General features: G+C 39.0%; 1 protein-coding gene across 4 annotated transcripts in view; it reads left to right on the forward strand.

Annotated features, from left to right (window-relative positions):
- Positions 1 to 12,738, forward strand: part of LOC117529754 (transcription factor 4-like) — a 236,245-nt gene that overhangs the window by 12,147 nt on the left and 211,360 nt on the right. The gene's annotated exons all lie outside the window — the stretch shown is intronic.

The following is a 12,738-nucleotide window of genomic DNA, read 5'->3' on the forward strand; positions in this document are numbered from 1 at the left end:
AACGAGAGTAGGCTACTCACTTGGTGTTCACAATAACAGGTATTTATTTCTATATGTATTTATTTATTTTCATTGTTACATGGTTTTATCTTTTCTGTTGTGTTTCGTTTCATTAGGTTCTTTTTCTCTTTCTCTAAAATTGTATTGTAACATTATTAGTCTATTATTGTTGACTATTATTGTCTATTATGTAGACTATTATTGTTGTTACTATAATATATGAATAAAAATAAATAAAAAAATACAATTTGACTCTTTTACGACAACGAACGTTAAGCCATTAATTATAGAGAAAACAAATCAACGCAAACGTGCTGATGCGAACAGCTTAATGCTAACTAACATTGAAAATGCCATAGACATGCTAACGCGTTAGCATCGGTCCTGTTTTTAAGTTATAAAATACATCTATCAACTGTTTCAGAAGACCATAACAGGTCGGTTTAACATAAAAATATTAAATATTACTCACAGACATATGCTCTTCGGGGTTTTAGTGGGGAAAAATTAGGATAAAGTGAAATATAGCAATCTATCCACGAATCATAGATCGAAGCACTGCTTCGACCTGCGAATCACTGCTTCGATTGGTTCAAGGTTCAAAGCAAAGCTGCGCTGCAGAAAAGTTGATTACAGACCCACTGCAGGTCTGTAATAGAGAAATGTTCATTTTCCTGATAAACAAGTGCGCAAGTGCGCAACTGCAAAAAAGCCTACCGGACATGCCTCATGACAAATCGGCCTGACTTTGTTGCAGTCACTAGTAATCAGTGGTGTCTCTGGGTGAAAACACGACTTTTTTCGTGTGTGTATTTTTTTTTGTTTTGTTTTGTTTGAATTTGTTTTTTTTGTAACGAGTAACGGCATGGCGCATAGAAAATGTATCGAAGTAGAAGTATGCAATTAAGGTCGGAAATGTAGTGAAGTAAAAGTGAAAGTAAGCTGAATTTAAAAAACTCAAAGTACAAAGTCTCCCAAAACATACTAAAGTACAGTAGTGAAATATTTTTACTTCGTTACTATACAACACTGTCCCTGTGTGATTTGAGGTTTATTTTGTAAGTGGTAGTTTTTTCTTCAGTCTGCTTGTTCAGTCAGATTACTTGTGGTCCATGTTACCGCAACTAGTGAAGCAATCAGGTTTTATTGTTGAAATTTGCTGTTGATGAAACTGAAAGCTTTGATTCTCAGATCAAGATACAAATTCATAATCTGCATTTTTACAAAGGACTCAGTTTAAAACATTTCTACTGTTTCTAGCATTTTTTGATTGATAGTTTTTTTTAATAATAATCAAATCAAATCAATTTTATTTATATAGCGCCAAATCACAACAAACAGTTGCCCCAAGGCGCTTTATATTGTAAGGCAAAGCCATACAATAATTACGGAAAAAACCCCAACAGTCAAAACGACCCCCTGTGAGCAAGCACTTGGCGACAGTGGGAAGGAAAAACTCCCTTTTAACAGGAAGAAACCTCCAGCAGAACCAGGCTCAGGGAGGGGCAGTCTTCTGCTGGGACTGGTTGGGGCTGACGGAGAGAACCAGGAAAAAGACATGCTGTGGAGGGGAGCAGAGATCAATCACTAATGATTAAATGCAGAGTGGTGCATACAGAGCAAAAAGAGAAAGAAACACCCAGTGCATCATGGGAACCCCCCAGCAGTCTAAGTCTATAGCAGCATAACTAAGGGATGGTTCAGGGTCACCTGATACAGCCCTAACTATAAGCTTTAGCAAAAAGGAAAGTTTTAAGCCTAATCTTAAAAGTAGAGAGGGTGTCTGTCTCCCTGATCCGAATTGGGAGCTGGTTCCAGAGGAGAGGAGCCTGAAAGCTGAAGGCTCTGCCTCCCATTCTACTCTTAAAAATCCTAGGAACTACAAGTAAGCCTGCCGTCTGAGAGCGAAGCGCTCTATTGGGGTGATATGGTACTATGAGGTCCCTAAGATAAGATGGGACCTGATTATTCAAAACCTTATAAGTAAGAAGAAGAATTTTAAATTCTATTCTAGAATTAACAGGAAGCCAATGAAGAGAAGCCAATATGGGTGAAATATACTCTCTCCTTCTAGTCCCTGTCAGTACTCTAGCTGCAGCATTTTGAATTAACTGAAGGCTTTTCAGGGAACTTTTAGGACAACCTGATAATAATGAATTACAGTAGTCCAGCCTAGAGGAAATAAATCCATGAATTAGTTTTTCAGCATCACTCTGAGACAAGACCTTTCTAATTTTAGAGATATTGCGCAAATGCAAAAAAGCAGTCCTACATATTTGTTTAATATGCGCATTGAATGACATATCTTGATCAAAAATGACTCCAAGATTTCTCACAGTATTACTAGAGGTCAGGGTAATGCCATCCAGAGTAAGGATCTGGTTAGACACCATGTTTCTAAGATTTGTGGGGCCAAGTACAATAACTTCAGTTTTATCTGAGTTTAAAAGCAGGAAATTAGAGGTCATCCATGTCTTTATGTCTGTAAGATAATCCTGCAGTTTAGCTAATTGGTGTGTGTCCTCTGGCTTCATGGATAGATAAAGCTGGGTATCATCTTCGTAACAATGAAAATTTAAGCAATGCTGTCTAATAATACTGCCTAAGGGAAGCATGTATAAAGTGAATAAAATTGGTCCTAGCACAGAACCTTGTGGAACTCCATAATTAACCTTAGTCTGTGAAGAAGATTCCCCATTTACATGAACAAATTGTAATCTATTAGATAAATATGATTCAAACCACCGCAGCGCAGTGCCTTTAATACCTATGGCATGCTCTAATCTCTGTAATAAAATTTTATGGTCAGCAGTATCAAAAGCAGCACTGAGGTCTAACAGAACAAGCACAGAGATGAGTCCACTGTCTGAGGCCATACGAAGATCATTTGTAACCTTCACTAATGCTGTTTTTGTACTATGATGAATTCTAAACCCTGACTGAAACTCTTCAAATAGACCATTCCTCTGCAGATGATCAGTTAGCTGTTTTACAACTACCCTTTCAAGAATTTTTGAGAGAAAAGAAAGGTTGGAGATTGGCCTATAATTAGCTAAGATAGCTGGGTCAAGTGATGGCTTTTTAAGTAATGGTTTAATTACTGCCACCTTAAAAGCCTATGGTACATAGCCAACTAATAAAGATAGATTGATCATATTTAAGATCGAAGCATTAACTAACGGTAGGGCTTCCTTGAGCAGCCTGGAAGGAATGGGGTCTAATAGACATGTTAATGGTTTGGAAGAAGTAACTAATGAAAATAACTCAGACAGAACAATCGGAGAGAAAGAGTCTAACCAAATACCGGCATCACTGAAAGCAGCCAAAGATAATGATACGTCTTTGGGATGGTTATGAGTAATTTTTTCTCTAATAGTTAAAATTTTATTAGCAAAGAAAGTCATGAAGTCATTACTAGTTAAAGTTAAAGGAATACTAGGCTCAGTAGAGCTCTGACTCTTTGTCAGCCTGGCTACAATGCTGAAAAGAAACCTGGGGTTGTTCTTATTTTCTTCAATTAGTGATGAGTAGTAAGATGTCCTAGCTTTACGCAGGGCTTTTTTATAGAGCAACAGACTCTTTTTCCAGGCTAAGTGAAGATCTTCTAAATTAGTGAGACGCCATTTCCTCTCCAACTTACGGGTTGTCTGCTTTAAGCTGCGAGGTTGTGAGTTATACCATGGAGTCAGGCACTTCTGATTTAAGGCTCTCTTTTTCAGAGGAGCTACAGCATCCAAAGTTGTCCTCAAAGAGGATATAGAACTATTGACGAGATAATCTGTCTCACTCACAGAGTTTAGGTAGCTACTCTGCCCTGTGTTGGTATATGGCATTGGAGAACATAAAGAAGGAATCATATCCTTAAACCTAGTTACAGCGCTTTCTGAAAGACTTCTACTATAATAAAACTTATTCCCCACTGCTGGGTAGTCCATCAGAGTAAATGTAAATGTTATTAAGAAATGATCAGACAGAAGGGGTTTTTCAGGGAATACTGTTAAGTCTTCAATTTCCATACCATAAGTCAGAACAAGATCTAAGGTATGATTAAAGTGGTGGGTGGACTCATTTACATTTTGAGCAAAGCCAATCGAGTCTAACAATAGATTAAATGCAGTATTGAGGCTGTCATTCTCAGCATCTGTGTGGATGTTAAAATCGCCCACTATAATTATCTTATCTGAGCTAAGCACTAAGTCAGACAAAAGGTCCGAAAATTCACAGAGAAACTCACAGTAACGACCAGGTGGACGATAGATAATAACAAATAAAACTGGTTTTTGTGACTTCCAATTTGGATGGACAAGACTAAGAGTCAAGCTTTCAAATTAATTAAAGATCTGTCTGGGTTTTTGATTAATTAATAAGCTGGAGTGGAAGATTGCTGCTAATCCTCCGCCTCGGCCCGTGCTACGAGCATTCTGGCAGTTAGTGTGACTCGGGGGTGTTGACTAATTTAAACTAACATATTAATCCTGCTGTAACCAGGTTTCTCTAAGGCAGAATAAATCAATATATTGATCAATTATTATATCATTTACTAACAGGGACTTAGAAGAGAGAGATCTAATGTTTAATAGACCACATTTAACTGTTTTAGTCTGTGGTGCAGTTGAAGGTGCTATATTATTTTTTCTTTTTGAATTTTTATGCTTAAATAGATTTTTGCTGGTTATTGGTGGTCTGGGAGCAGGCACAGTCTCTACGGGGGTGGGGTAATGAGGGGATGGCAGGGGGAGAGAAGCTGCAGAGAGGTGTGTAAGACTACAACTCTGCTTTCTGGTCCCAACCCTGGATAGTCACGGTTTGGAGGATTTAAGAAAATTGGCCAGATTTCTAGAATTGAGAGCTGCTCCATCCAAAGTGGGATGGATGCCGTCTCTCCTAACAAGACCAGGGTTTCCCCAGAAGCTTTGCCAATTATCTATGAAGCCCACCTCATTTTTTGGACACCATTCAGACAGCCAGCAATTCAAGGAGAACATGCAGCTAAACATGTCACTCCCGGTCCGATTGGGGAGGGGCCCAGAGAAAACTACTATTATGACATAAATGACTCAAATACTCCTTCAGGGTTAAGTGTGCGATCAGCACCATGGACAGATCTAGTTAAGAAGCTGTAGACCTGCGTGCATTTCAAGGCTACAAATGTGTTTGATGTTAGCTGCAGATCCTTGAATGATTGAATGGTATCACAGGGGTCCTGGTTTTCTTTCACCAGCTGTTTGTGAATGTGCTTGAAAATAATCCACATGCAGTAACTGTACACACTACAGGAGCAGTACAACTGTAGGGGCAGTATAACTGTATAGATGGTGTAACTGTAGGGGCGGTGTAACAGTAGGGGTGGTGCAACAGTAGGGTGTATCTGTACAGGCGGTGTATCTGTATGGCCAGCGTATTTGTACAGGCAGAGTATCTGTACGGGTGGTGTAACTGTACAGGCAGTGTAACTGTAAGTGCGGTATAACAACCGGGGACGGTGTAACAATACAGGTGGTGTAACAGTAAGGGCGGTATAACAACCGGGGATGGTGTAACACTACAGGAGGTGTAACTGTGTGATCAGTATAACTGTAGGGGCAGTGTAGCAGCAGGGGGCGGTGTAAGTGTATGGGCGGTGGTGTAAACCTAGGGGAGGTGTAACAGCAGTGGGTGGTAGGGGCAGTGTGTGGAAAACAGCTGGATCTGTAATAAAATGAAAACTGAAAATGTTGACAAAAAATGATGTCATAAGCAGCAGGTTCATGACGGACACTTTGTAGAAAACCTCGAACTGTTACTAAGTTTTACTTCTTTGATGTCTGTTATCTGGCATATGATCATTTTCATCAAGATCAGTGCATTGATTTATCTTTTTCTTTAATTTTTTTAAGAAAACAAATTCAGAATCCAGACCTGAACCCCAGTCAGTGCCAGAATAAAACAGGTTCTATGTGTTGATGACGTTAAATGTTCTGTACTTGATGGTGATTGGCTGAAAGGTTTTTGTTAGTAACCCTACAGAGACAGAGAAACTCGGGTGAAAATGAGCTGTTAGAGAGAAAATATGAGCGATCAGTCAGTAAACTCCCCCCAGAGAATAAACCCATCAGGTATGTGAGCAGAGGCTCTTGTGACATAGCAGCTTTTAAAACCCACGTAAAGCGTAATTAAAGTCGTTTATAGAAGCACTCAGACGCAGGTCCTATTTTTAGCCTCAGCAGAGCGGTGACATGTTGGAGCCGTGTGTGTGGAGTGCTGCTCTAGTTTTAGTTTGGGGCCTTGTTTGTCTTCGAGTTGAAGTCTGTCTGTCTCCGTCTTCTGTCATCCGTCCAGATGAGGCCTCTGGAGAGCGAGCTGAGGTCATGTGTGCGGGTGTGTGCATGTGCGTGCATGTGTGTGTGCCCATGCATGCGCGTGCACATGTGTGTGTGACAGACTGTGAAATGGTGCATCGTAGCACCTGGGCCCTTCAGTGTTGATTGATCGGCTTGGTCATGTGGAAGAGTCCCATCTGGACGGCCATGCTATGATGTGTGTGTGTGTGTGTGTGTGTGTGTGTGTGTGTGTGTGTGTGTGTGTGTGTGTGTGTGTGTGTGTGTGTGTGTGTGTGTGTGTGTGTGTGTGTGTGTGTGTGTGTGTGAGAGAGAGAGAGTGAGCTTGTTTGCTTGTTTGTGCATGGGGTGAGAGAGAGAGAGACAGAGACGTCAACAACATTCACACTGAAAGCCTTACATTTATTTTTTAAGAACCACTTTTCATGTTTCTGACAGTCAGTCTGTCACTTGTGTTACTTATTGGTTTCTTTACCGCCACCAAACGCAAAATCGTACTCTGCTTCTTTGGGTGTTTATTTATTTTTAAAGCAGGACATTAATTCAAACCTAAAAAATTCAGCACTGTTTATTTAAAAAAAAAAATTCCCTGCTCTGTTGTCTAAAAGTCAACAGCACGATCAAAATTAAAAACTAGAGCACTGCGCTCATAGAGCGCAAACCCCCGCCAACACTAGTTTCCAATTCCATAAATTTTTTTACCTTGAAAAAAATTTCAAGGTCAAAGTCCTGTTAGAAGTGGCTTTTCATAAGCTAAAATATAATACAAAAAGGGTTTTTCAATGTTAAAATCAAATAGCCGATAAATCTGCAATACGGATCAGATGCGGCTCAAACTTCGTTCATTCATTGAGAGTGCCAGTTTGCACCTTATTTTCACAAATGAGAGTGAATGAGGCACTTTTGTTTGAGATATAATGCAAAATGTACACCAAATTAACTTTTCAAAATTAAATTCAAATGTCCACAAAATCCACATTCCGGATCAGATCTGGTGTAACAGTATATCTGCCCACAGTGACTGTAAAGGAATTACAGGCTCCAAATAAAATGATGTAGGGGTGAGGGAAATCACCATGAGACCTACGATGTCTGAATGAATGACATCCTTCAGTGATTGTGATTGGAGAGATTGCAACATTGTTTCTAGGTTTGCACTTATGTGTGCAAACACTATAACACACGGCACATTATCTTCTGGTGAAGGAGGTTGTCCATAACCCGGGTTAGCAAGTTAGCCACAGGAATGGCAACCAGCTGTAAAAAGTGTTTCAACCCCACGTAGAAATGAAGAGATGAATCAGAAGATGACGACTGTTTGAAGGCAGATTGTGAGCATTTAGAAAATATTCACCTCAGAAAACACAAGCATTTATTCTGGTCCATCTACCGCATTAATAAAGGATTTTTTTTAAGTTAATTTGTGACAATTTGTGACACACAAATAATTTGGATAAATCATTTTAATGCACATTTTGGCACCATAATATAATTTTTTTTTAATTTTTATTTTAACAATACAACTTCAGAAACTTTAAACCAGAATTACATCACACTTTAGTCAATAAAAGTACTGTGCTGTTTGTTTGCTTCTTTATTTTTACATTAAAAATGTAAATTTTTACATTAAAAATGTAAATTTCCTAAAGGTGCAATTGCAAACAGCAGTGGGCAGTATGACAGTACAGCGGTGTACAATCTTGGTGGCTTCCCTCACCCCTGTTTTATAATTTTATTCAACGCCTGTAATTCCTTCACAGTCATCATGGATGTCTATTTCCTGCTGAATTCCATCTAATTTTGACAGAAGACGTTATTTCACTTAAAACATTCATACGCTGTGTTCCTGATTCATTGTGGTTTTTGCAGCTCACTGGATGCTACGTCCTGAAGCGCCACCATGTGGATCAGCTGACTTTTTCTTCCTCACTTTATTTCATTATCTTTTTCATCACATTGTAAATCCAAGGAACAAAGATATATTTTTTTAATTTAGCATAAAACTTTTATCATTATTTAAAATGTTATTCATGTTTGAATGTTTTTTTGTGTTTGTTTTTTTTTTATTCACAGGAATAAGATACTGAAACTGACGTCCTGCTGTAATTACATCGATTGATGCCGGTGATCGGTGAAGATGCACATCTTCATTAACTAAGATTCCAGCTAATCAGCATAACTGTAACCCTCCTCTGCTGTGACATCATCTCAAGTGGGGGCGCGTCTAGAAGATGTTCCGCAGATGATTGTTAGAGTTGTGCTGATTGGCTGAAATCTTACAACCCCAATTCCAATGAAGTTGGGATGTTGTGTGAAATGTAAATAAAAACAGAATACAATGATTTGCAAATCCTCGTCAACCTATATTCAGTTGAATACACCACAAAGACAAGATATTTAATGTTCAAACTGATAGTTTTTTTTTCGTGCAAATATTTGCTCATTTTGAAGTGGATGCCTGCAACGTGTTTCAAAAAAGCTATTTACATTTTACACAATGTCCCAACTTCATTGGAATTGGGGTTGTAGTAACCGGTGATGCTGCACTGGTCCTCGGTATTCGTTTCGGGTTGGGGTTAGGAGGTTATTATTGTGGCAGGACACCGGTCTTGGCAAGGACTTGGATATTCATGGATCCATGGTGAATTCTCATCAGTACACTTTGTTCAAAGTTCTGCCTTCCTGTATTGACTAAAGCTGTTTTGCCCGGTAACCTGATCAGGATTATGAAGTCTTGGAGTTGTCGCAGCGTCGACAAATGGAAAAAGAACTATGTAACATCACAGACATTTCTAATGATGACCTCCGTCAAAACTGCTGGATAACGTTTTTATATCCATCCGGTGTGAGAAGTGCTTCGGAATATTGTTGGATTCGGCTAAGACAGAGAAAAAATCACAATCACTAAACACTACAAAAATAAAGAGATGAGAGAAAGAAACAAGGTTTTCTGAAACCAAGCCAACTGATAATTAATGCCTCTGACATCATGGTGCTCTAATTAAGCCTAGCATTCATTAAGCTGGGGGGTGGGGGGTGTCGTTAGTGAGGTTTTTTTGGATGGGGCAGATTCACTCAGTCACCATTGTTTCTTCTTTTAGAGACAATGAAGAGATGAAGGGGACAGAAAGACAAACAGTCCTGGACAGTGATACGTTCTTTCAGGTGGTCCAGCGGGTCTCCTGGTGGCCATCTTGGGACTCCCCTGATCATCTGACTTTTATCAAAATGAACTGGTTACTGGTTATGAGCACTGGTGTTGCACATGTCCATCAAACCATTGCTCTTATTACAAACTGGTCTGTTTAACTCATTTTTGTTGCTAGTTGTTCATCAGTAATGATTGTTGCATTGCTCAATAACCCGCTAACTAGTTTCATAGAGTGTTCAAGTACTTTAGCTAAACAAGTAAAGGAAAAGAAGAGAACCTACACTAAAACTAAGGACACCTAAAAAGTCGCAATTAAATAATAAAGTTTCCTGTAAAAGGCCAAAGCATTTAGAGGTACACATGAAAGAAATAAAGGAGCTTACGAGCAGGGGTGGTGGCCAAGTGGTTAATGCGCTTGGTTTCAGTTCAGAAGGTTCCGGGTTCAAATCCCACCCCTGCCACATTTCTCCATGTAATGTGGAGTTGCGTTAGGAAGGGCATCCGGCGTAAAACTTGTGCCAATTCAACATGCAGATCCACCTTGGATTTGCTGTGGCGACCCCGAGTGCAAACAAGGGAGAAGCCGAAAGCCGACTTACTTACACAGTACTGTGTGAGTGAGGGGAGCCAAAAAAAGTTTAATTTCTTAAAACTGTGAGTGATTAAACCAGGATTAGAACTGTAATCCACCAAAAATTGTATTATTACAATTTCTTTTCATGGCGGCAGTGCTTGGCAGGGCACCCCATTTGTTGTTCTTGTATATAGTTTACTTAAGTTGTTGAATTGCGTAAAGGCAGGTTGGGTTGTGTCCGTGAGAACAAGATTATATACAATTCACCATGTGAAAGATGTTCCCTCTTCTTGGGTTTCTCCCTTTTTGATCCCCGGTATCTGTTCTCGAATGTGTGATGAGCTGCTGGTCTGCAATGTTGTCTTCTCTTGGGGTGAAGGGACATTCCCAAGGAGACCTGGACTCACCTGGAGGGATACTGTGCACACTCTCTGGTCTCTTCTTTAAAAAAGAGAAGGGAATGCATCCTTGTATATGCTTTTTAATTTTATACCTGCCCTTTCTTTATATATATATATATATATATATATATATATATATATATATATATATATATATATATATATATAAATGGGATTAGAGGATCAAAAGAATTTCAGACTGAACAAACAAGAATAAAAAAAAACTAAAGAAGTTCACACTATGGAATATAGGAAATAGCAGGTTGGCTGAAAATATTTGAGTAAACGTTTTAACTAAAAGTGCTGAACAGACCAAAGACCTAATAAGACTGAGCTCAGTCTAAAAGACTGAATCTGGTTAAGACCAGAGTTGGCTTTTCTAAAAGAAACATCAGCTAATTAAATTAAAATAAATAATGAAGATGTTTATCTTTGGAAGCCTGGGGGCCAAATGCTTCAAATAATTAAAGGTTCTTGGGTTACGGGACATTCATCTGAGTTCTCACAGCCTAGGACAGGCTAGGGCCTTCTAGGATGGTGAGACTAGAGCTGAAGGACAAGGGGTAAGCCATACTAATTCAGTCACAATTAAAGTGAAGGCTGGAGGATTAATGACAGGATCTAGGTCAGGATTAGGTACGATTAAAGTCTTTCAGACTAGACATTAAGAGCAAGAACTTAAGAACTCGATGATGATGCAGAGTATTGCGGATTGATAAATTGAATGACTTATTCTGTGTTAAGATGTAGCTGGACGAGATGTTCCACTAATGACAAGACCCAAAATGTAAGTGGTGGTGGCGATACAACAGCAGCAGAAGGGTTAAGAGCAGGTAACAGGTATTCTGGGCCTACAGGTACTAATACTAAAATAGTAACAATTAAATCAGACAGATGGTTGGACAAGAACTAACAGGGTTTCAAGTACTAACTGATGGTACTGAATGCTACAGGACCACAGCTAACAGAAGCTTTAAATATCAGAGATTTGCTGCAATCCCCCCAAGGACTCCAGCTATAAGGATTCGATGTTAAAAAAGGACCCAAGATTAATTTTTCAACTTAAAATGCCTTCTGCTAAAAGTTTGTACCTGCAACAATGCGTTCAATGAAATATGTTGGAATTAGAGGTCTTAGATGTGCTGGAGACTTTAGACTAAAGATGGGGGGCAAAGGATTGATTGATTGGGACAGAAATTACAGGATTAGAACGGATATGAGGTGTAATAATGTTTTATTTATTTATTTATTTTGCTAAAAATATCTACAGCTAAAAAAAGCTATTGTCCTATAAAACTAAAGTATCTCTGAATAACGGTCATCTTTAAAAACAAAGAGAAAAGATATAGGGTGGTAAATGCTAATCTGAAATTATGGCAGTCTTGGACTAGAGGTAAAGGATCAGATGCACAAGGGTTTAAAATTTATGATTAGTGGTTTGACTAAATATCCTCAGATGACTAAAATGCCCCAACTTGATTAGTACTGAAGTACTAATCAAGCTGGGGTCAGGTTAACCCGGCTAACGAGTTAAAGTACAAACATTGACGAGGTGTAGGACTACAACCGCTAATGCCAAAGTAGCATAAATATTAAAATACAGAATGTGGGACTAAAACTACAGGAACTATGATTAAATGTGCTCCGATATAAGGTTATAAATATCTTGAATTGGTGGTAGGTCTTGGTATTGTACACCAAAAATGCTAGTGAGGATTACCCGTACCGCTGCTCTGCCTACTGGGCCCAGTTTCATAAAGCAATCTAATCTTGTTTAGTCAAATAAACTCACGACTAATTTTTAATTTTTATTTTTTTATGTTAGTCTTTGCACAAAGTGCTTAGTCGGCTAAGGTTTCGCATTACCAGACTAAAGTTTTTAGCCTGGTACAGAGGGAGGCTAATCTTATTTTCGTCAACAAAACTTCAGTGTCTTACCTCAAAAAATGGCAGCTAACATGTACCAACACTTGATGGAACACTCAAGAGCACCCCCACATCGCTCATATTCCTCCAAAAGGTGATCGACCTCTGCTTTTGGCCATGGTTGTAGCAGATGACTGTTGTGATGTGTTTGTAACAGTTCTCACATTAGCCACCAGGCGTTGCTGTTGCGATGAGCAGTGTTGTGTGCAAAAAAAGGCTTGACGGAAGTATGTAGAAGAACTGCTACGCTAAGAGCTAAGTATGTTGTTCTGCAGTTTGTATGTGTCCCTAAATGTTAATATGCCAGTTAACGAAACAAAGAATGAATAGTTCATGACAACAACCAACCCGGACGTAAACCAAATTCTT

The sequence above is a fragment of the Thalassophryne amazonica genome, chromosome 17 (assembly GCF_902500255.1).
Source record: "Thalassophryne amazonica chromosome 17, fThaAma1.1, whole genome shotgun sequence".
NCBI classification, from domain to species: Eukaryota; Metazoa; Chordata; class Actinopteri; order Batrachoidiformes; family Batrachoididae; genus Thalassophryne; species Thalassophryne amazonica.